We start from the raw sequence: 25,684 nt of genomic DNA, 5'->3' as shown, positions 1-25,684 counted from the left end.
CCGATGTAACCAGGAAACTGGTACTTTTTTACATTCGACATGGTCTTGCTCTAAAATTCAAGCTTTTTGGACAAATTTAAGACTTTTACTGGAACAAATTACAGGAACACAATTTCCTCATAATCCAATATTATTTTTACTAGGTGATATTGAAGGGATAAAACCGAAACTCAAACTAAATAAGTATCAGAAAGAATTTATAAAAATTGCACTGGCAGTAGCCAAAAAAGCTATTGCAGTTACTTGGAAATCGGATAGACATTTAAGTATAGACTCTTGGAAAGAAGAAATCTATGGTTGTATTCCATTAGAAAAAACTACTTATAATTTAAGAGATAAATATGAAACATTTCTGAAAATTTGGTGCCCTTATTTACAAAATACAGTATTAAATATATAGATGCTCTGAAGATGAAACAATTGGTTATTAGGGGAAATAAATAAATATACATATTAAAGTTATTACGAATTCCATGGAGCATGTGGAGATCTTCCAACAACCAGGCATTCTTTCTTTCTTTCTTTTTTTTTCTTTCTTTCTCTTTTTTTTTCTATAGGGCAGTTAAGTGGGAGGGATTAAGGGGAGGGGGTAAGGGTTATATACATTGTTTATTCATACTTTACATTGTAACCAATTAAAATGCAATAAAAAAAAATAATAAGAGAGAGAAACACTCCGGTGACGTCAACCGTATAACTTGAAAAGATGTTATTTATTTTCCATGAAATGACAGAAAGAGTTAACCCTTGGTTTACCGAGTAGCTGCTATACGTCTATTACATATACCGGAATTTCCAAATTATTTAAAAATAACTAAAAATATTTCGGACGACTTAACTGAATATAAAGTAGAAAAATGGTCCTTAAGTAATAAACAAATGTATGTATTTACTTTTAAAATCCCGTGAAAGGAATGAGGTAAATTACTCAAAAATCACATTTGATTCTTTCGTGATGTGTGTAAAATGAGAAATGCAAACAGCGGTTCTGAAACAGCGACATTAGCTCAGGATATGTCAATTTTATAAGAGAGAAAGAATATCAGCTTTTCTCGAAGAAGGAGTTATCTTGGTAGCCGGGAGTAGCGACGAGGCAAGAACGTCAGACATGCGGAGGAGAGGAAGGCAGGAGGTGTGAGAGAGAAAGGCAGAATGAGAGACAAAGAATGATGGAATTAACTGTCGGCAGCAGGGTTCCGTCCGGCACAATGTAGATCATATCACTGAGTGGTCGATAAGTACTCTTCGCACGCAGTCTTTGCACTTGTGCCTTCACAAGTGGCTGATTGGTATTTCTCATGTCATCCTGATATTGTAGTAGCTTAATAATATTCGACATGTGCACTCTGTCTCACTTTGCTGCAAATCCTCATGCTGTTAAATTAGAAAGAAACAAGGAAAAATGGTTCTCTTACTGCCCATACCCCTTACCCGTATCCCACACAAGAGGCCAGGCCGCAGTCATATAGACATTACCTCTGTACGGCAGCTGATGCTTTTCCGTTGGATGTAAACAGTCGATATGATAGAAAACGCTTTAATCCAGGGGCATCATCACCTTCTTATGAAGTGACTTCGTATTTATAGGTGATGCTCTACGTTTGTACAATTTGCCCTCGATTGAAGCTCTCACAAAAACCAGCAGCCACCAGTGCTCCTAATCGGTTATTCAGATTATTTTACTATGCCTTTTTCCCCCTTTGTGTGCCGTCTTGGAATGTTTCGTGTTTTTGAACAGTATCCACCTTCATATATTATTTGCAAATCTTTGGAAACGGGTGTTATTTTCCTTTCCCCCTGAATAAGAACATGGCATATTGGTAAGACTTCAAAGGTCGAACGAGAACTAAGAAGCACGTCTCTTCTTGACTGTTATTAATCTCTGCTGTGGTTTGCAATGAGCTTCTCTTAAAGCTTAGAAATGTAGAAACAGCAGAGAGGACATGTTATTCATTTGGTCATTTGACAGAAATGTGTTCAAACCTGGAGACGGTTTCATTAACAGGTTACAACAAAACATATTTCTTCGTCAGGCAAGCACAGTTTTTGCACAGTTGGTGTCGAACTAAAGATATTATTAGATTATTCGGTTGTCACCATTTCGTCCAGCCACTGAACATGTTTTTTTTTATTTTCATCTGCTGATCAACTGGACAGTGATCAGATTTAGATTTGAGCGCATAAGTCATAAATTTCTTTGGTGTAATTTCAACAAATTTCTTTTCCGGATGTGTAACTCTGTGCAATAAACACTCCCTTTTCCCGCTCTGCTCGGAGTGCAACCACAGTCTGATGTAATGACAATGATAAAACACAACGAGCGTTCTTCCCCAACAGCTAGTGTTTACTGATATCCTTGTGTAAGATCAATACTTCATTTGATCTTAACTTTTTGTGTGCTAGGAATCCCATTAATGATAGGAGATGAAATATTAACTACAAACATTCTGCATAATCACTCAAAGAGTTGACCTGCACGTGTATGTAACGAGAGCTCTACAATTCATCTGCTTCTACCACAGGCCACGAACGTATCAATCAGCCCTCGATTAAATGAGACAATCTTGAGTTACGTCACGCCCCCAAATGCACGGACAGTCTGCAAGTCCGTGCGCAGTCACCTATTCGACGATACACCCTAAATCAGCATGCATCCCTGCTCAAACCCCCATATGCACATGTGATTATCCCAGCGAAAATATATTTAAACAGCTCACCAAATAATCGCCTCCACCTGAAAAAGTTGCAAGAACAAACAAAATGAAAAAAAATTGAGATCAGTCACACGCACAAATCTGCCGAAATCCACAAACCCATATACATCGATACACCCATTAATTTGTGCCAAACCCGCACACACTCCCAAATCTGTGTGCCCACAAAACATTTACACAGCGCCAAACTCACCACATGCATAATTGATTATACCAGTTCAAATCTTTCAAACAGATGAGAAAATAGCTGGATACACATGAGAAAGGTATAGTGAAAATAGAGTTCATCATTCAAATGCATTTATTATAAAGATATCTATAAATGAATCATGCTTGAGATTGTCATAGCTCCAAAATAACCGACATATTCCTTCCGTTTGAACCCATTTTCACCACAACCCGCTGAAATCTGCTTTCATTGTCAGATCCACACGCACCCAGGTATCAGGTCCGCAGCCCCAAATCCATGTGGCCCACCCAGTACACCTGCAATGCAGAAAGTAGTGTGCATCTCCTAATACACGGACACCAGCCAATCTGTGTGCGCCCCCAATATTCGCCGGCAGACGCAAATCTGAGCACATCCCCAAATTCATGTGCAACCCCATATTCGCCGAGGCACCGCCTAATCTGTGCACATCCCGATATCTGTGCACAAGCCGAAATCTGCTCGCCCGCCACTTGCACATTAGATTATCCCAGAGCAAGAACAGTTAGACAAATTGGTGTCTTCATTTTAAAGAATAGCAAGAGCAAAGTTCAAACTTCAAAGTTCCTTGGGATTTATCACATCCGCAGATCGACCGACTCGCTGAAATCCGTGTGCTCCCTTAAACCCGGCGAAACGCCCGAATCTGTGCGCACACCTAATCCCAGTCCACCAAAATATTCTACAAGAGAAACGTAAATCTGTGCACACCCCAAATCTCGGGCGTACCCTGTTTGGCATACAGACCCTTAAAGCGTTTCGCATCTCCAAATTATGATGCATATTTGTCGACAAATGCTTTAAGAAAACGCTTCCTGGTGTGTTTATCCTTATTGATTCCTTTCTCGGGGAAAGTGCGGACTCTGCAGAGTTGCAAAACACAAGAACAGAGATCAAAATTCAAGTTAAAATTATTATTGGCGTATCTATAAATGAAGCAACTTTCACCTCCAAATCGTTAGACACCGCAGATCTACGATAACCCCGAAATATGTTTGCACTCACAGATCCATATCATGACACCAGGCTTTGACCCAAGCCCCGAAGGGTCAGTGCTAATTCTGTGATGGATGTGTCTCATAGAAACATTGAAAACCCACAGCACAATATAGCTCTTTCGCCCACAAGGTTTTGCCTAACATGTCCCTACTCTAAGCTCCATGTACCTATCTAAAAGTTTTTAAAAGACACTATCATATCCGCCTCTACCACTGTTGCCGGCAACTCATTCCTCACACTCTCCACCCTCTGTGTAAAAAACTTACAGCTGACAACTCCATTGTACCTATTCCCCAGCACTTAAATCCTGTGTCCTCTTGTGGCAACCATTTCAGACCTGGGGTGGGAGTGGGGAACCTCTGACTATACACACGATCAATGCCTCTCATCATCTTATACTCCTATCAGGTCACCTCTCATCCTCCGTCACTCCAAAGGGAACTGGCCGAATTCACGCAATCTGATTTCATAAGGCAAGTCCCAAATCCAGGTAAAATGCTTGTAAATCTCCTCTGCACCCCTTCAATGGTTTCCACATCCTTCCTTTAGTCTCAAACGTCGACTCTGTTCCTCCTCATATATGCTGAATACTCCGAGAGCTTGACAGAAAGCCGTGAATAGCATGATAAAGTATATTGGTAACGGCTTTCGAAATTGAAGGCTGATGATCAGTTGCAGAGCGTAGAGTAGAAATTAAAACATATTGTGGAAAGTAGAATGGAGCGATCTAAGTTACACCAGATATCAGGTGACAATGCTGCGCTCGCGAGGTAGACTGAGAAAGGGCACTCACCCCCAGTCAGAATATTCAGTGAATACAAATCAGCTGGGCCCTTTCAGCGGTTGGGTCAACGATCGACTGGATAGTTCGGAAGGGTGTACAGCCGGGGAGAGGTTTTTGCAGTCATTCTAATAGAGACCTACCCCCAGCCCTATAATGTACACCGATGAGAAGGCGTCATCCACTTAGCTTGCTGCTGACCATGGGGTGTTTAGAACCAGAGTGCAAAGCAACAGAAATGAGGGCGTCGCTTTAGAACGAAGATGAGGAGCAAGATCTTTAACCAGAGGATGGTCGATCTGTGGAATTCATTGCCGCAGTAAGCAGTGGAGTTCAATTCTCTATGCGTACTTTAGGCAGAGATTTACGGGAGAAGGCAGAAGATTGAGGCTGAGAGGGAAAATGGATCATGCATGATCTAAACACGGATCAGACTCGGTGGGCCAAATGACCTAATTTTGCTCCGTTTGAATTTTCCACTTGGTCTAAGTTGATTAGGTTAATGAAACAAGAGAAAAGGACAAAAAAAAGATGCTGTTTTGTTAGGAATATGAAGGCGTGCGTTAAGTACTAGAATGGCTGCTGTTGATGATCTAATCACGGGAAAAAAATACCAAAGCCAATTACATTAAAATACACTTAATCTATTGTGTAAATGTGAAATAATGTATAATAAAACAGCATATTTACAATACACTCAAATAATGAAATATTACAGACTCAACAGCAAATATTGGCGAAGAAATGATAGATAACATTTATGCTGCTCAAATACGAAACCTTAACCTTTGAGAGATGAAGTACAAACACAACAATGAGAAAGCCTGGGAGAGTATTGATATGCAGAAGGATCTTGTGTCGGAGTTCGATCGAGGACAATAAGATTATAGCGATAATAGTCAGCGTAGATATTTCCCCGCCGAATGCCAGAAGGTTACTTAATTTGTGATAGGGCGAAAGAACCGCAAGGTTAAAAACAAAACACCGCTGGGAATTGTGTACAGACCCCGAAACAGCAGTAATGATGTGGCCTGCAAATTACAACGGGAGGTGGAAGATGCATTCTGGAAAGGCCATGTTTCAATTGTCATGGAGAACTACGATATGGATGTAGATTGGTGGATATCTGGTGAGTGCTTCATTACGGGATCCATAGTTTCTAGAATATCTACTAGATGGCTTATCAGAGCCCCTCGTGTTTGAGCTCAATGGATCGGCTCTTCTGGACTGGGGGATGCACAATGAACCAAAATAGTTAAGAGAGCTCCAGCTATCAGAATCCTTAGGAGAAAGTGATCATAACATGATCGAATTCCCCCTGAAATTTGAGAAGAAGCTAGAGCCAAATGTATCAGTATATCAGTGGAGTAATCGGAACTACAGAGGGTGAGTGAGGAGTTGGCCAGAACTGATTGAGAAAGAAAAAAAAACACTGGCAGGGATGACAGCTGAACAGCAATGTCTGGAATACGTGGAAACAATCTGAAAGGCACAAGATATATACATCTCAAAGAGAAAGAAAAACATTTTAAATAAATGATGACACTACCATGGCTAACGCCACGGCAGAGGATCTGAATGCGCATTTTGCATCAGTCTTCACAGTGGAAGACGTCTGCAGTAAACTGGACATTCAAGAGTGTCCTAGAAGTGAAATTTGTGCAGGGAAAATTACGACTGAGAAGGTGCTCAGGAGGCTTCCTCCTCTGTGAGTGGATAAATCTCCTGACCTGATGGAAAACACCCTCGGGATCTGAAGGGAGTAGCTGGAGAGATTGCAGAAGCATTAACAATGATCTTTCAAGAATTGATGAATTCTGGCATTGTACCGGAAGACTGGAAAATTTCAACTTGCAAATGTTACTTCCCTATTTAAGAATAGTGGGAGGCAGCAGAACGGAAACTAGAAACCAGTTAGCCTGATATCGGTGTTTGGAAAGTTGTTGGAATCGATTGAAAGGAATGAGATTACCGAGTATTTAGAGGCACATAGCAAGGTAGGCTAAAGCCTGAAAGGAAAATTCTGTCTGACAAACCTGTTGCGATTTTATTGGGAAATTACAAGCAGGGTAGTCAAAGGAGATGCAGTAGAAGTGGTGTACTTGGATTTTCAGAAAGCCTTTGACAAGGTGCTATACGTGAGGCTGCTTAACAAGATAAGAGCCCATGGAATTACAGGGAAGTTGGTGAAGCCAGGGAAGCATAGGTTGGACAAGAGGGCACAACTTCAGGATTGATGAATGTCCATTTAGAATTGAGATGAGGACAAATTAGCTTAGTCAGAGGGTGGTAAATCAGTGGAACTTGTTACCACGAGCGTCTGCGGAGGCCAGAACATTCGATGTATTTAATTCAGGAATAGATAGGTTCTTGATTAACTAGGTCATCAAAGAGTATGTGGTGAAGAGACAGGGAAGTGAGGATGACTGGAAGATTTGGATCAACACATGATTGACTGGTGCAGCAGACTCAACAGGCCGAATGGAATACTTTCACTTATATCTTATGGCTATCTGGTCTTAATACGGGATTTCAAAATGAAAATAAAAAGCAAAAGGGAGGGTGAACAATTGAGCAAGAGTAGTGGGAGGTTGGAGCACTGGAAAGTGATTATGAAGGGAAAGATCGAGTACGAAAGTATGATAGCGAATAATATCAGTAAGGACATCAATCTCTTCTTCATATATAAAAAGTAAGAAAAATAGCAAGACTGGACATTAGATCGCTGAACAACGATGCTGGAGATGTAGCACTGTGGGACCATCAAATACCGGAAGAACTAAAAAAATATCTTGCATCAGTCTTCGCTGTGGAAGACACTAGCAGTGTGTTGGAAATTTGTGGTGTCATGGGTATGAGGTGTGTGAAGTTACCATGACGGGAGAGTAGGTTAGTGAGTAACTCAAATATCTGAAGGTAGATCAGATGGACCATACGGTGTACACGCCATAGTTGTGAAAGAGTTGGCTGAAGACATGGTTGACGTATTATAAATGATCTTGCAACAACCACTCGGTCTGCAATGTTTCCGGAAGACTGGAAGATTGTAAATCTCACTTCACTTTTCAAGCAGGGAGAGACAGAAGAAAGGAAAATCTAAGCCATTTTTTTTTGACCACAGGGGTTGGGAAGATGTCCTTTTCACCACAGAGCTGGCGTGTACAGAAGACTCGAGATCCTCGGTGATCTTTATGCCGAGGAATTCGAAACATTTCATCCTCTCAACAACAGATCCATTAATGTCAATAGGAACTCAAGGTAAGAAGCAATTCCAGTGGTCACATCAAACACTGTGCCAAAAATCTTCTGTTTGTGCTTTCCCGAAGCTTCGTACTATCCTCCACTTCTAGTGTTCCCGATGGTGAATTCTCACTCTGAACTTCAACCCATCAGCGAGCGTCTTGGCAAAGGATGGGAATATAAGTCGACACTGAGACCCGTGTTTAGGTAGGCGATAAGGAATAATTGTTAACATAATTAGCACACACAGTAACGCCTCCAGCCTGTTTTTCATTTGAACATTCATGTTTTATTCAATATTTGTAATCATTTATCAATTGTTTAGAACTCCATTTTTCCCGATTATGGTGTGTGGACCAAGCTCCATAATATACGCTATTGGGCTGCTTCTCAAATAAAACTATTGTATGTTTGCATGAATTTGGGTATTAGTGTTTGTAAAAGAATGTCGATTTGGAACAGTGCAAGCCGAAGGAGAGTGGTCATTCATTGAGTACATGTACAGATATTTGGCACATTTCTGAACGCGTCCCACTTACCAGAAAACGTCCATCCCCAATCGACACTTGTTAAGTGTTTTTGATACTGTCAAAATTGACCTTTCTCCAATGAAAATTCTCAACACACGAAAGCTCGTTTACATATTTACATTGAAACCAATGGCATTGTGATCACGAGTTACGAGTTCGTTAGATCAAGCTTTTATCTCTTGCCCCGACTCATTAATTTCATAATAGTATATAAAGTATCGCAAACGCTCTCTGCAGCTAGTAAAAATCATGAACACATTGGACGATCTCCTAACGCGGGGCCGAATGGTCTACTTCTGCACCTATTGTCTATTGTCATATAGTCCTTTAACAGTGTGGAATTAACAATCAACGTGCGGAATGTTAAAAACACCTACTCTAACAACCGTAATGATTTGCAATAAACAGCGATATCTCCTCAACATTGCCCGTCAAAGTACTATTGACTATTGTGTGGGTAGTAAACTATCCCCATTAACGTGATCATACCTTTCCCCTTTTTCAGTTTCACTCATAAAACCACAATAGTTTAATTCTGCATCTGTCCTGACTGAAGTCAGCCGTGACATTTTCGCTGATTATTAACGCTACTTTTCCTGCTTTAGTCCATCCCGCTCTTTCACTCTGAAACAAAGAAACTCAGTGATACTGAAATGCCAGACCAGACTCTTCTGCAACCAAGTCTCATAAACGGCTAAGTTACCATGATACCAGGTTTTGATCCTAGCCCAGAGTTCATCGACTTATTCTCCGATACTTCTGCGACTGAAGTATACGCAGTGCAGAGCACTAGTCGTACCTTCCTGCCTTTGTGTGAGATCTTATCAAAATGTCGGTACAATCTCTCCACTAACTGTTCTGGCACGCTCGTTCCCACCTCCCTACAAATGTTGTTTAAACTTAATCATGCAGCGCTAGCTAACCTTCGGCAGGATATTATCATTTCTAGTTCACGTACAAATCGTCTTTATCAATGGGTCTCAGGTTCCCTGGAAGAGAGATCAATGATCGAAAAATCGTATGGCCTCCCTCCTGCACCAGACCATTAGCCACGTGTTAATCTGCATCATATTTCCTGTACTGGCCTGATAAGGACGCGGCACGAGTCGCCGTCAGAACCCCGAAGATCCTGCCCTACACCTCAGCACCTAAATCTCTGAATTTCCATTGCAGAAATTCGTCACTGTTCCTACCGATGTCATTGGCACCGAGCTGGAGCCAACCCCTGCCGGCTCACGCTCCTACTGGAGAATGTTCAAGACTTAATCCAAATACTCCCTGACCCTGGCACACGGGGGGCAAAATACCATCCAGGAATCTGTTCTTCCCTTACCAGTCTGAGTCACAGACCATACTCAGTGCCAGAGATCCGACCTCTATGTCTTTCCCCGTCCAGGTCATCCAACCAGAAACGCATCCAGGTGTTGCTGACGGTGATGGCCGTAGAGATAGTCTGCACTGGGTCTTTAAAACCTTTTTCCTCCTGATTGTCACCCAGTTTTCTGTGTCCTTCACCCTGGCTGTCCTATCACTCTATATGCGCAGGTCCATCAGGTCCGAGGCTCTGAATGAACCGGAGTTCATCCAGCTTCAACTCCTGCACCCCAGGGCGGATTGCTACACGCTGCAGCTGTGAGCACTTCCGGCAGGAGTCGTCATCAGGAACTCTGGAGGCCTCCCCGTCTTTCACATCCCGCGAGGAGCCTTTTACTGAGTCGATGACATCCAGAGCCTGTCCCTGCCCTGTGTTAATGTGTTCAGTGCCGTTAACACTGGATCAGAGAACCTGAGCGAATTACGTTCTGTAATGCGTCTCATCTCTCAGAAAGGCCGCTGCTCTAACGTCCAAAACACCCTGCTTCTGTTTCCTCTCCGACAGATTAAACATTGATCTACAAGCCTGAGCAACATTCTGACTGTAATAACTCATCCGTGACGGAATGATGAAACAAACACAGGAGACCAAACGGCCTTTCTGCACGATGTCTTATGTTCTTGCGAAACTTGGCACATCTTCGCTTTCTTCCACAATCATCAGATTATTGGGCCTTGTAGTCTACTTAACAGCATCCATCTGTAAAGCAGCGCTGCTCGGTATCATTGAACAACCTGTAATCAGTTTCTGTTGACATTGTCGCGATCAACTCCCACCCAGTTTTCAGATTCAGTCCTGTCTATAAACGTTTATTTCTCTGCTTCCCTAAATGTAAAATTATTGAGTCTTCCAAGCGTTCTCATCCATCTCAGCAAACATCCTTCACAAATTCTTGCCGAGACGCGTCTCACGAGTCTTCGTTTTGGAATTGTTTTACAGCTTCACTTTCCACAGAAGTTGCCTAACCTGAGAAAATTGTAACACTCTCGCTTTCATTTCCGATTGGCAGGTCGATATGCGTGATTGTGTGTATATAACTTTGCTTACAAGTCAGGCATTCTTTCCGTTCTCAAACACACATCAAAAGTTGTCAGGGTGGCCGAGTGGTCTAAGGCGCCAGACTCAAGGAATGAAAGTCGTTCCACCAAACGGGAGTGTTCTGGTCTCCATCTGGGGTCGTGGGTTCGAATCCCACTCCTGACATAATTTGTCTTTAAGCATTCAATCGAGGCGACGTTATTTCTGCAAACAAACCTTGGGTTGTTGAGGTGGATTAGAAAAACTGTTGGAGGATAAGATTATGTTTTTGACACTGTCCATCGCATTACAATAGATCACCGTACACCGAACTGTGGGTAAGTGATTTATTCAGAAACAATTTCACGGTGAAGGATCTCGTCCCGAAACGCCGACTGCTTACGTCTGTCCATAGATGCAGCCTGGTCTGCTGAGCTCCTCCTGGCATACTCAGCTGATCAATATAGTTTCTAAAGTGAAATGATTGGTCGTCGGAATATTCAATGGTTGGGCATGTAGTGTACACTATCACCTTTTGATCAAAAGTCCGGTGTCGGATGGGTAGTAACTGTTCTTGAACGTGGTGGTGCGAATCCTGAGGCTCTTGTACCATCTACCCAATGGCAGCAGCGAAAAAAGAGCATGGCAGGACGGTGACGACCTCTGACAGTGGATGCTGTTTTTCTATGACTGCGTTTTATGTGGATGTGCCTAATGTTTGGCAGTGCTTTTCCCGTGATGGACTGGGCAGAATTCAATAAACTTTTTAAAGATTTTCCTTCAAAGGTACGGTATTTCCGTACCCTGTCTCAATGCAGACAGACAATATACTCTCTACGAAACCTCTTTAGAAGCTCATCAAGGTTTTTGATCTCATGCTGAATCTCCGCAGTCTCCTTAGAAAGCAAAGGATAAAGTCATTCCAACAATTTAAAGTTCCAGACGCGCCCCGCCTCTGATCCTTCAAGGAGAACTGGCTCAAAAACCTCTGGTTTTCCCTCTGCTGAAGACAACAATCAGTCCTTGGTTTTGCCGACATAAAGTTATGGATTGTTGGCACATCGTGTTTGAAACGATCCCCTCTTAGTTGAAATGTATGCCCTAAGAGAGGATCGTTTAAAGACTTGTAAACCCTGGAATGGAGATAACTTTTGCATGCACTACCAATATCTTTGCCTGAAAATCTAAGAAACGTCTGTCGGATTCCCCCTCACCTCCGATGGTCCAGAGAAAAAGAACAAGTTTGACTAAACTCTCGTTATTGCACAAACCGTCTATTTCAGGTAGCATCTTGGTGATGCTCTTCCGCACACTCTCCGAATCCTCGTCATCCTCTCTCTGGAGGATGGCCTGAACGGGGTGCAGCACAATTCCAGTGTTGTGATGCTGTGCGCTCTGATTCCGCACATGCTCGCAACCTGAGAAAATGCATCACGTCCATATTCATTTAGAATCCCAGGATATAGAGTGTTTGTATGTATACCCTCTCATCAAAGCAGTCATTCAGACTATTCCGAAATTCAGCTGTTTATCTGGCATGTGGAGAGAGTACTGCAGAGCGGTCAGGGTGGCCGAGTGGTCTAAGGCGCCAGACTTAAGGCGAGTAAGTCGCTTCCTATTAAACGCGAGTGTTCTGATCTCCAACTGGAGGCGTGGGTTCCAATCCCACTCACGACAAATACTCTGTTTTCCATGTGCTGTTTTTTATAATGTAATCACTGTAATTTTACTGCAGCGATCAAAGCGTGGTATGTTTGGGAGTATGAGAAAGACACAATTAACATAAAGATTTTGTTTTAGTCACAACAGAGAGCAGAACAACAGGTTACATGGGATTCGGGCTGCGGTGTTTGATGAGAAAGAGGCCTCGGTGAGGAGTGTCTGCATCACCTTCTCAACCGCGGCTGTTTATTGGACAGAATGACATCGGGGCCATTCAGACACGTTGCTGGTCTCTATATTGAAAAGGCATTTTACATCGTCGTTCTCAAACGTGCATCTGCCGCGGAGCTCAATAACGTGTGCTTAACACCTTTCTGGATTTGGGAATATCGGATTGTTCATTCTGGACTGGATTATATTCACTTTCCATTGTTTAACAGGCCACTCTTCCCTGTTTTGCAATGCAGATATTTTAAGTCGTACAGCATGGAAAATAGCCTTCGGCCCAATTGTTTCAAAGTTCAAAGCCGAAAGTAAATTTTGCATCACAGCATACCTGTATGCATATATCACCATTTGCAGCAATGAGATTGACATTCCTGCGGGCATCCAAGAAACACAATAAAATCCATGAAGGACCGCACTAACAGGACGGTCAAAACACTCAATGAGTACAACACAGCAATTTGTGCAAAGTCAACTGATAGAATAATGGTAATAGCAATATTAATTGTTATTTTACGTAATAATCCAGGGCGACTATGAAGCTCACTGGAGATTGTTTAGATTTAACCTCTCTCAGAGACAACCAGATGAATTACACATTGACAGAGGATCGAATATGCACGATTTGAAATTATTCACGTAAAGCTGAAACACAATACATATAGTAAATTTGATTTCAAAAGCTATAAAAACAAAATCTGGACAAAATAAGCGTATTAGATTAAACATAAAGAGAGTTGCATTTGAGGTTGCATAATATATAACGGAACTGCAGGATACAGTACAACCGATGGATGAATACTCTTATTTTATGTGTTAATGACTTGGATGCTGGAATTGATGATCATACGGACAGGTTTGTGGTCTAGATGAAGATAGGAGAAGGTGCAGGAAATCTGGAGGAAGTAGAAAGTCTACAAAAGGACAGAGGAAGATGAGAAGAATGGGCAATGAAGTGGCAGACATAAAACACTGCCACAAAATGTATGGTGCTGCACTTGAGCAGAAGAAATAAAATGGAAGGCTATTTTCGAATCGCAGAGAAAATTGGAAAATCTGAGGTGCAAAAGGACTCAACGTTGTTCGTCCAGCATTCCCTGAAGGTGAACATGCAGGTTGCGAAAGTGGTGAGGAAGGCCAATGCGATGTTCGCGATCATTTCCAGAGGAATGGGGTATGGATGCAGCGATGGAATTTTCAGGTTTTAAAATGCACTATTGAGGCCTTACCTCGAGTATTGTGAGCAGTCTGGAGCCCCTTGTCTGTGACAGGTTGTGCTGTCACTGGAGACGGTTCAGAGGTGGTTTAGAAAATTATTCCAGGATTGAAAGCTTTGTCATGCGAGAAGCATGTGCTGGTTCTGGGTCTCCACTCAGGGGAATTCAGGAGAGTGAGTGTTTCGCGCATCAAATCACCCCTTGGACAGTCTCTATCACTCGTGTCACCCAGCTGACTACTGGACCGTCTCTCCCGGTGTCTGTCACTTGTGTCTCCCGGCGGCTTAGGCGCTCCTGCTCCATGACTAAACCTAGCTTCCCTCTGCTTCATCAGCTGCGGATGAATGTTAGGAACCCCCGCTGGGACCTATCAGCGAGACCTCTCTCGGAAAGGGATGCCCTCGGTTGCTTTAATACTGTGGCAAGTACTCTTGGAGAAATCAAACTCAGGACTGCCAGTGGAAAAGGCGTCTTCACGTTCCAACACGTTATCAGTTAATCTCCATTTCCATTCCTCGAACTTTTCAGCAAATGTAGGGTTTCCGGTCGCTCTAGTTGCTTCCAGAACGTAACATGACAGGTTTAGACGGGATGCACCTCACAGTTCCTCCTTTCCGCTCATAATCCTACTTAGCAGGAAATTGCACCGCCTTTAAAGCAAATCTGAACACATGGTGAATGGACACGGTGTTCAAAAAGTTGTCTCTACTTCTCTCTTTGCTTGCTCCTTGGAACATTCTCACAAGAATAAAAAAGTTCCATCCGTTTCCATAGTCTCAGTTACTCCAACAGCTGTTTCCATAAATGCCAGCTTCCACGAAAAGTAGCCATTGTATGGGTACTTATCAGTACTAAGCCCCAGAATTCCAAGGGCACTAACAGGCACCAATGGCAAGTACGTGGACACGGATTGTAAATGACACTAGAAGACACTAGACACAAGGATATGATAGCACAATACAGAACATTCGGCGCTCGATTTGCAGCCAAACCATATATTTCTTTCATCCATTTGCCGGTGCAAGAGGCTCTTAAATACCCTTAATGTTTTAGCCACCACAATCCCTGGCAAGTCATTCCAGGCACTTACAACCCTCTGTGTAAAAGGAAATACCCCTCATGTCTCCCATAAACTTCTCTCCCTTAACTTAATTGTGTAGGTATGCCCTCTGGTGCTTACTATCTGTGCCCTGGGAAACAGGTACTGGATAGCGCCTTATCTATACCTCTCATAATCATGTAGACCTCTAATAAAGACCACTCTCATCCTTCTATTCTCCAAAGAAAAAAGTCCCAGCTCTGCTAACCATGCCTCATAACACTTGTTTCCCAATCCAGGCAATTTCCCTGTAAATCTCCTCTGCACCGTCTCCATAACATCCACATCCTTCCTATAATGAGGTGACCAGAATTGAATACAATACCCTAAGTGTAGTCTCACCAAAGTTTAGTAGAGTTGCAACATGACCTCTCTACTCTTGAACTCAATCCCCCTATTACAGAAGCCTAGCATCCCCTAGGCCTTCTTAACTGTTCTATTAATCTGTGCACCGATCGTGAGGGATGTATGGATTTGAACCCCAATGTCCCTCTGTTCATCCACACACTTAAGTAACCGACCATTAACCCTGTACTCAGCCTTCTGGTTTGTCCTTCTAAGATGGATCACCGCACAGTTAATCAGATTGAACTCCATCTGCCACTATTCTGGCCAACGCTGCAACCTGTACATACCATCTTGTAACCTTCGACAACCTACAGCTCCATCCACAACTCCTCCAATCATCGCCTCATCCGCAAACTTACAGATCCATCCACCTGCGTCTTCATCCAGGTCATTTATAAACATCATGAACAGCAGGGGTCCCAGGACTGATCCTTGTAGCACTCCACTAGTCACCGACCTCCGGGCAGAACACTTTCCTTCCACAACTACCCCCTGCCTTCCTCCAGTAACCATTTTTTATCCCAACAGCAGGGATTCACTGATCCCATGCCTCATGACTTTCTGGATGTGTCTCTCGTGGGGGACCTTGTCAAATGCCTTGTTAAAATCGATGTAGACATCTACCGCCCTACCCTCATCAATTTATTTTGTTACGTCTTCAAAAAACACAATTGGGCTCATGAGGCACTATCTTCCCTTCAGAAAGCCATGTTGACTGTACTTCTCCAAATGCTCGTAGATCGTGTCCTTAAGAATCCTTACCAATGGTTTGCAGACCACCGACGTAAGACTCACTGGGTTATAGAAGGTCTCACCAGGTTTCTCTGTTACCTTTTTAACAAGGAAACTACATTAGCCGTTTTCCAGTCCTACGGCACCTCCCCTGAAGCCAAAGAGTATTCAAAGATAGTAGCTACTGCTCCAGCGATCTCTTCTTTCACTTGCCACAGCATCCAGGGGTATATCTCGACCAGACCTGGGGATTTGTGGTTTTTAAGAAAATCCAACACCTTCTTCCTTAATCTCCACATTCTCCAGCACACAGGCCTGTTCTATTTCGACCTCACCCTGATCAAGATCCTTTTCACTTATGAACACTGAAGCAAAGTATCCATTTTGTAACTCCGCAACCGCCTGCGCCTCCAGGCACATGTTGACCTCCTTATCCTTTTGCGGCCCCATCTTCATTCTTGTCATCGTTGCTCTTCACATACGCATAGAACACCTTGGGCTTTTCCTTAATCCTAGATGCCAAGGCTTTCTTATGCCCCCTTCAAACTCTCCTAAATCCTTTCTTAAGCTCCTTCCTGGATAGCCAATATTTCTCATGAGTCTCTCCTGCTTCCTGCTTCTTATATCTAACATATGCTTTCTTCTTTCGCTTGACGAGTTGCCTCACGTGTTTTGTCAGCCACGGTTCCCTTTTCATACCACTTTTTCCTTGTCTCAGTGGGACAAACCTATCCTGAACCCAGCACAAGTGTTCCCTAAACTTCCTTCACATTCCTTCTGTGCTTTCACCTTTGAACATCTGTTTCCAATTTACTCCCACTAGTTCCTGCCTCATCCCTTCAGTTAGCCATTCCCCAGTTAAGCACTTTCCCATTGCCTGTTTATCCTTGTCCATAGCAATACTGAAGCTAAGGGAGTTGAGGTCACTCTCAACAAAATGCTCTGCCACCTGATCAGGTTCATTACCTAGAACTAGATCCAGTATGGCTTCTCCTCTCATCAGCCAGTCCACATACTGTATCAGGAATCCTTCTTGAACACACCTGACAAATTCAGCCCCTTGCAGTCAGGTGGTGTCAGTCAATATGAGGGAAGGTGAAATCACCAATAACTACAACCCTGTATTTCCTGCACCATTCTAAAATCTGCCTGCTTATCTGCTCCTCGGTGTCCCGAGGGCTATTTGGGGGTATATAGACTACTCCCAGCACACGTGATTGTTCCCTTCCTATTTCTGACCTCCACCCACACCGACTCTATGAGATGCGTCATGTCCGTCTGTGCGGCTGGGTCAGACTGCGCTGTCCCAGTTAGAATCAGTCAATATTCGGTTGCAAAGTGTGTGGGACGGCAAATTGGGGAATAGGAAACACACACGGGGAATTCAAAAAGCACTACGCTCCAGACAGCCCGTATGGTAAGAGAAACCAGTTAACACTCGGGTCAGCTTTCTGTCTGAGAACAATTCTGAGAAAGGACTCTTAACCTGGTTTTCCACATATTCTGTTTTGTCTGGATGAGTGTTCCCAGCATTTCCTGTTTTTCTGTTCATTCCTTCGGCTGTTCCATTGCTGACAGGGAGCGTCAAGGAAAATGAAGGATGGGAAATAGAATAAATACAATAAAGTGGAAATATTACACAATCCACTCAAACCGTTGCATTCGCTGCTGCTCAATATTTTGTAAACTTTTCAAACGAACCTGGTGGCGATTCTGATCCTGTCCCGGGGAAAGTGCTGTCTTTCCAAATGCGTCACTCGCTACCTGGTGGGAATGGCCGCGGCCGATCTAATGGCCGTTATTTCGAATCCGCTGTTGAAGTGGACTGCTGGGATTTACTTTCCCAGATGATGCTTGCGGATCAGTGCGGATCACAGGTGTGTGTAGAACCCTTCTGGTTAAGTTTTGACAGCACTGCGACCTCCGTCTGGCTGACTGTAGCTTTCACCGTCGATTGATTTGTGGCTATATGCTATGAGAAGCTGAAAGCAAAATATTGAAACGAGAGAACGGCGGTTGTGGTTGTAGGGACAGTGAGGGTGCTGGATTGTTTGAAGACTGTCCCCTGGGGCTTTGCATACGAGCCTGAAGAAATAATTGACGGTGTTCCCTGGTACTGTGTTGCTACAGCGAGCTACAGAAACTCTCCCTCAAGGTTGACATTTACACTGTTTCACTGCATTTTAACCCCTTGTGTACCATTCATTCTGATCTTGCTGTTCAATATTCAAACTGTCAGGAGGATTCCAGCGGCAAGTCGAGCTCGCAGAGGGCTCCGGGGACAAAAGAGTGGGAGAGAATAACAGGGACCGGGAGATTGAGACCCGTCGCAAATCCATTATTTTGCACTTCTCCAATTGTCGGACATCATTGGATAAAAGAACTACTTCTTTCCCTAATTATTCACTAACTTGAACGCTGACTCTCAATAACTTGTTTCCAAACACCCCATGTACCTCTGAACCGTTATCTCTTTCCCAAAGTTAAAAACAAACAAAAAACATCTAGTTTGTTCCTCTCGGAGTGGATGGAATCACGTTTTCCCACATGCTGTCAAATTGCAGATGCTCACTCAATCACTTCTGTCTGCATCCACACACTCTCACTACCTATAGCAATACTGATTCTGACACCAAGCTCTGTAACTGCAGGAGACAAGAATATAATATACTTGGCCCCATATCCAAACTTCGATGTCGACAGCGAACAGTTGGGGACCAAGACGCATTCCACCAGTTTCCGTTCTAACCACATAATCCCAAATTGAAAGAGCCCCTTTTATTCCCATTTCTGCCTTTGGCCTGCTGCTAGTTGTCAGTTCACACAAACGCATTATCCAGTACTCCATGTGCTTGTCAGTATCTTTCCACTCACACCTGATACATTGTTTCCCAATTTCCCATCTGATTGTCCTTTCCTGCACCGCACTGGAACAACGAAAGCTGTGTTACAGTCCCCACCACCCAAAACAAAACCTCTCGTGGGAAAATGTCTCCTCCTGTAGGACACTGGTATGGTATACAATGGAAATAATGCCCACCTCTGTTTGCGTGTAACAGCTGTATTGAAAACGTGTATTTTGTGTTTGTGCTCAGTGTGGGACTGAATATCTCTTCTGTCTGTGCTGTCAGCACTTCTCTGTTCTCTAACACACCTTGCCAGTGAGAGAAGGTTGGCTGTTCAGTACCTTGTGCCTCGACCGGAGTAAAGTCGGAGGTGGGTGGGAGAAGGAAACTGGGCCAGCGAGGGGGAGGTAATAGTCAGACGGTTCTGTGAAGTGGCCAGTGCAGTCAATGCAAGAGTCAACCTGTCTGTCTCTTTGACGCTGTCTTTTGTCCCGGAATCTATTCATCTCCAAATATAGAGTACCATTTTTATTAATTAACCGGACTACCATTTCTCTGCCGGTTGAAAGAAATATTTTCAATGTTCGTTTGACCTCTTGCTGATTTGAGACGCTCATGAAAGTCTGTTACTTCAGTAACGTCAAAAAGGGCGAGAGGAACAGCAGTTTATGCAGCATTCTGTGTCTTTATCTTGTCCACAATTCCAGGATCTGCAGATTTTCTACAACATGGTCATCTGACCGTTGGCTGTGACGACATTCTTCTGTCCATTTTATCTCTGTTCTTATCTGTGTTTCTGTGTGTGTGTGTGTGTGTGTGTGTGTGTGTGTGTGTGTGTGTGTGTGTGTGTGTGTGTGTGTGTGTGTGTGTGTGTGTGTGTGTGTGTGTATGTGTGTCTGCGTGTGTGTCTTCCTGCACGTGTATGTGTGTTGGACAATGTGTGTGGCCAGAATGGATGTGAAGTACTGAAGGGGAGTTTCAACTGGGAAACCGCAAAGAAAGACGTTAGGGATCGGACAGTGCTGTTGAACTCCTTACAGATGAATTAAACATCAAAAGTGTGAACTCAGTGAAAGTGGCTGCTCGGTGATAACATTCACCCTTTGGCATTAGAGCTCCACCACATGGGTGAAAAATGCCCAAGGTAACGCCCCCGAGTTTTGATGCACTTATCTCCAATCAGCCCGGTATTTACATCAGAGTCAACGGCGCAGAATTCAAGTGGTCGTTCAAGTCACTGTAATGAAGGAAGCTAGTCAGGGGCATAATCGTATCTCTGGAGACCGATCCTCTGTATAAATCGGGGCCGTTTGGGAAGGATCAGCTCAGGGTGTCAGCCGGAGCTGCAGAGTCAGGAGCAACAGTGGTCACACATTTTCACTGAAATGGTGTATCCAGTCATCTGGCGGATAAAGGACGTCTACTATTCTTTTATTTCAGCCTTTGGAATTCCCGGTAAGCAGCAGTGGTAGCAATTCCAATATTGTGATTACTTCTGTCGCTGGTTTCTACTGTTTCCACAGTTTGCTAATATTCCAATTTTCAGGAATTGAATGTAAACACAAAGATTGTGGATTGTGGCTTCCGGATCTGAGGACCGCTGCAGAAATGTCGCGATTCCCCCAAAACCTATGGAACGCAACGGGTCAGGCAGTGATCTCTCAGTTGCCTGTGTTCAATAATCGGGTCTTGTAGCAGGTCACCTGCATTTGGAAATATCGTTCCGCATATATTATACCAACTGATTCTGTACGTTTGTATGGGAGCGGTTCTCTGAGTTAGGTGTAACAACGAAACCATCGGCTCGTAGTAACACCTCAGCAACTGTTGGCAGTTGTATGTTGTTTCATGAAGGTCGCGGATCTTTAATGTGGACGATATCACTGAATGTGAAACAATTGATGGACAACACAATGAAGTCGTTGCTGAACAATTAACGCCCTCGCGTGTTGTTCCATAGCTTTCAGTACTGTGAAATGTCTTCCCTGAAATGGATACTGTGGGAGGGGCCATGTCTGTCTGTGAGATTATGTCAGACTGCGCTGTGTCTGATGGTATGTGAATCTCTGTTATGAAGTCAGTGTAGCTGCAAATGGGGGAAAAGGAAACACACCCGGGGAATTCACGAAGCACGAAGCCCGAAGCAGCTTGTGTGGAAACAGAAGCCAGTTAACACTCGTGTCAGGGACCTCACTGAGAACCGTTCTGAGGAAAGAATCGTCAACTGTTTTATCCACATATTCCTTTTTGCCTGGAGGAGTGCTCCAGCATTTTGTTTTTGTTTCTTTCTTCGGCTCTTCTGTCGTTGACAAGAGGGTCATGGAAGTTAATGATTGTATAATGGAAAAATCCCGCCTTTAGAGTCCGGCTTTATTAATTTCATCGATACGAGAAGCGAAAGGCGCCGGCACAAATTGTTCCATTCATTATTGACTCTGAGGAGGTAGCCACACAGTTTTAGATTTCCCCTGCCACTTCAGATTTCGGTCATCAGTAGGAATCTGATTTCAGATCATATTGATTTAATTTTACTGCATAAACTCCTTTCTGTCCCCATCAGTTCTGCGACTGCACTCCACCCTCCCACCAGTAAAGGCAACAATAAAGTGAAAACATGAAAGGATCCGCTAACACTGCTGCATTTCGCTTAGTTCATTATATTCCCTACAAGCTGTTCCCTGTTTCTTTTCCATTAACCTTGTTGGCGATTGTGATCCTGTCCCGGGGAAAGTGCGGTCTCTCCAAATGTGTCACTCGCTACAAGATGGGAATGGCAGCGGCCGATCTCCTGGTCGTTATCTCCGATCCGCTGCTGAGAGGGACAGCTGAGATTTATTTTCCCCGATCAATCCTGAGCATCACCCCGGTGTGCAGACTCCGTTCCTGGTTGATATTTGCGAGCACTGCGACCTCAGTCTGGCTGACTGTTGCTTTCACCGTCGATCGATTTGTGACTATTTGCTGTGAGAAGCTGAAAACAAAATATTGCACTGGGAGAACGGCGGCTGTGGCTATCGGGACAGTGAGTGTGCTGGCCTGTTTGGAGAGTGTCCCCTGGGGCTTTGCTTACGAGACTAGAGAAATCATTGATGGTATTCCCTGGTATTGTGCTTATACCGAGAACTACAAATCTTCTCCCTCATGGGCGGTATTTACGATGTTTCACCGCACTTTAACCCCTTGTGTCCCATTTTTTCTGATTTTGCTGTTCAATATTCTGACTGTCAGGCGCATTCTAGCGGCCAGTCGAGCCCACAGGGGGCTCCGGGGACAAAAGAATGGAGAGAATGACAAGGACCAGGAGATGGAGAACCGACGCAAATCCATCGTTTTGCTTTTCAGCTTAACCGGTAGTTTCATTATGTTGTGGGTTACACAGCTGGTATTTTATATCTATCAACAAATTTCAATGAGTTTTGTTTACTCTGTCACGGATCCCCGTTACATCACAGAACTGACATCGGGAATGCTGCAGGTTCTCAGTTCCTGCACCAACACGTGTATTTATGCCCTGACTCAGAGCAAATTCCGAGGGGAACTGAAGAATGCGGTGAAATACCCAATAAGTCGGATTTTGAAATTCATTAAACGTTAGAAACAAATGGTGTACGTTATGAGGTTTCAGCTACTATCATGTTCCCTATTCTGCACCCCAACCCCCCACTAACGGGTAAATGTAAAGAAGTTGATGAACAGTGCAACACAACAAACAGGAGAAAATCTGCAGTTGCTCCAAATACAAAATAACGTACAAATAATGAGGCGTCTCGACCCGAAACATCGACTGCCTTCTCTTCTCAACAGCTGCTGCGTTGTCTGATGAATTTCCCCAGCATTTTGTGTGTGTGGCTTAGAGTTTGCAACAAATGTTAACAGCCGATCCCGACGGTGTCACTGGCGCTAGAATCCCAGAGTACTTTCCTAAACCCAACAAACACCGCCCCCCCCCCGCAAACTTCCTATCCGATTAAATTGAAGTTTGAATAAAACCCGTTACCGCTGCTTCACGGTTCTATTGAAGCTGCCTGATCTGGAGATTATTTCCGTCTGTAACGAGCTCCTACTCCCGCCTAGGCGGTTCCTTCCTGAAGACACTCCTTACCCTCTTCCTGTACCTGCAGGCTCTTCTTCTCTCTCAACTTGAAGTGTCCGCCAGGAATAGAATTCAGAGCTTCAACTGGTTTATACATGTCGATACAGAGAGAGAGAGAGAGAGAGAGAGAGAGAGAGAGAGAGAGAGAGAGAGAGAGAGAGAGAGAGAGAGAGAGACAGAGGGAGAGGGAGGGGAGAGACAGAGAAAATGTCAGAGGCGGACAAACAGGCAGACGGACAGGCAGCCAAATGGACACAGAGATCTTAATGTTTAGAACCTAACAACAACATACACAGTTAAGGGAAATAGGATCTAATCTGATCTTATCCTGATATCTATCAATATGATATTTGGCGGTGCCAACACTGTTCCTATGCAAAGAACTCTTGAATAGTGGCTTCAAATACTGTAAAAATATAGCAAAAATAAAACAGAAGCAGAAACGTGATGACAATCAAGAGAAAATCTGTAGACGGCATAAATTCGAGCAACTCACACAAAATGCTGAAGGAGCTCAGCAGGTCAGGCAGCATCTAGGTAAATTTATCAAATGCACGGAAAATCCGCTGAGTACCTCCAGCATCTTGTGTGTTACAACAGAAACAAAATAATTAATGAAACAGCGTTTCTGTTAATTCTGAAATCATGTTCGTTGGAGGATAATTAGAAGGAAGTCACAAAAAGTAACGATTTATATACAGAACGACCTGCTCGAGATGAAAGTGATTTGAGGAAAAGTTCTAACACGAGGGCATGGTGAAAGTTACAGGCATAGTTAATGAAGTCAACGAGCTCAGCATGCGTGCATGAGGCAGCACCAATGCTGTCGTCGCCTCTTTCTATTTTTTCTTTTCAGCTAGTCCTGACGAAGAGTCTCGGCCCGAAACGTCGATAGTGCTTCTCCCTATAGATACTGCCTAGCCCAGGCATGGGCAAACTACGGCTTTTTAATCCGGCCCGCAGAACCTGATGAAATTATATTAATAAACCTTGTTAACGTTTTTTCCCCGCAATTCTGGCGTTTTCCCAACGGATGACGCACTCTATATACATTGACCTTTGTTAAGGTGCAGCGTATGACTCCACATTTGCGCTTTACTCTTGTCGGCTCGACTTATTTGTGTGAACAGGCGTTCAGCGTCATGAACATCAACAAAGCTAGCCACAGATCCAAGTTAACAGACCAAAACCTCAGATCCATACTGAGAATCGCCACAACAAAACTAAATCCAGACTTTGATGCGCTGGCTAAAAAGGGAGACCAACAACACTATTCCCACTGAAATTAAAAATAAGTTTCTTCGTTGTGTTATGTAAAAAATGTATTTGAAAATATCTTTTTCAATAAGTCTTACATGTTACATGTCATTTCTGTTAAGTGATGGACATGAGTAGTGCTCAGGTGCTCCTACGTTCTAAAATAAAAAAAATGCGCTCCAGATCAAATAACAGGATCCGCATACTCGCGCTCTCACTGTTCTGTCCTTGTGCGGGTCGTTGTTGAGTTTTGGCACAGGGGACAATTGAATAAGAAGGAGCAGGACAAGTAGACCTGCATCTCCTACCGTATTTGAAATAAAGACAGTCAGGAGGAGAGTGATGATGATAAAATCTTGAAGGATAACAGAACTTTCAGTGCTTTAAAATAATAACTGTTACTATTTTAAAAAGCTGTATTTTATTCATTTAATTTTCAGTTTTCAAAGTCATTTCAATAAATAGCTAAATACCATTGGACTTCAAAGACAGATATTTTGTTGTAATGCATTTATTCATTTTCAATTGAAATTAAAGCACATGTTTTCTACATATCCCATGATATTTTAGTTTCTCTTATGAGGTGTATTACCAAAACACTCCGTCCATCTGCTCCTGGTCCGGCTCCCCTGTCAAATTTTAGAACCCTTTGTGGCCCACACGTCAAGGATACACATTATATCGAAGGATAGGCAGAAAGTTAGAGGGACGGCTTTGTTCTGTTGTCTAAAGATTAAATCAAATCATTAGAAAGAGGACCTATAGGATCGGAAGTTGGCGATTTATTTTAGATAGACCTGTGATCGAATTCATCCTGAAACAAGAAGGAAAAGCTGAGTTACCAGAATTGATTGGGGGGGGGGAGGATTCTAACAGTCGTAGCAATGACTGCGATTACGGAAAGGTTTTAGAAGGCACGCAATACATATGTTACAAACAGAAGAAGTATCATAAAGGGAAAATGACAGAACTGTGTCGAAAAAGAGAAGACAAAGCCAACTTAATACTCAAACACTAGTCACGTAAAAGAGAAAGAATTAGTGGGGTTAGAGAACTGGGACGTTCATAAACTGAAGGCAACCAAAAAAAGTCAATAAGAAGGCATTGAACAAATAAGAAATAACGCCAGCCAATCATATTAAAGGAGATACCAGCAATTATTTCGATATACAAAGTGAAAGAGAGAGAGTCGAGAGTGGATATCGGACCGCTGTAAAGCGATGCTGCACAGACAGTAAATGGGAACAATGAAATGGCGGTCGCGCTGTAACATATTGCATGAGTTTTCGCCGTGGAAGACAGTAACAGTGTGGTGGAAGTTCCAGATGTCAGGATTCATGA

At 43.3% G+C, this 25,684-nt stretch overlaps 1 protein-coding gene and 1 non-coding gene across 2 annotated transcripts in view; both read left to right on the top strand.

Moving 5' to 3' along the window:
* LOC132387748 (NACHT, LRR and PYD domains-containing protein 3-like) overlaps window positions 1-25,684 on the top strand; it is a 376,589-nt gene that overhangs the window by 170,936 nt on the left and 179,969 nt on the right. The window lies entirely within an intron of this gene.
* Window positions 10,937-11,050, top strand: trnal-caa (transfer RNA leucine (anticodon CAA)). The gene is made up of 2 exons: window positions 10,937-10,974; window positions 11,016-11,050. It is a non-coding gene; the product is annotated as a tRNA-Leu (tRNA).

This window comes from Hypanus sabinus, unplaced genomic scaffold (assembly GCF_030144855.1).
Source record: "Hypanus sabinus isolate sHypSab1 unplaced genomic scaffold, sHypSab1.hap1 scaffold_217, whole genome shotgun sequence".
In the NCBI taxonomy this organism is placed as follows: domain Eukaryota; kingdom Metazoa; phylum Chordata; class Chondrichthyes; order Myliobatiformes; family Dasyatidae; genus Hypanus; species Hypanus sabinus.
The sequence above is the reverse complement of the archived record's forward strand: the minus strand, read 5'-3'. Positions and strand labels throughout refer to the sequence as shown.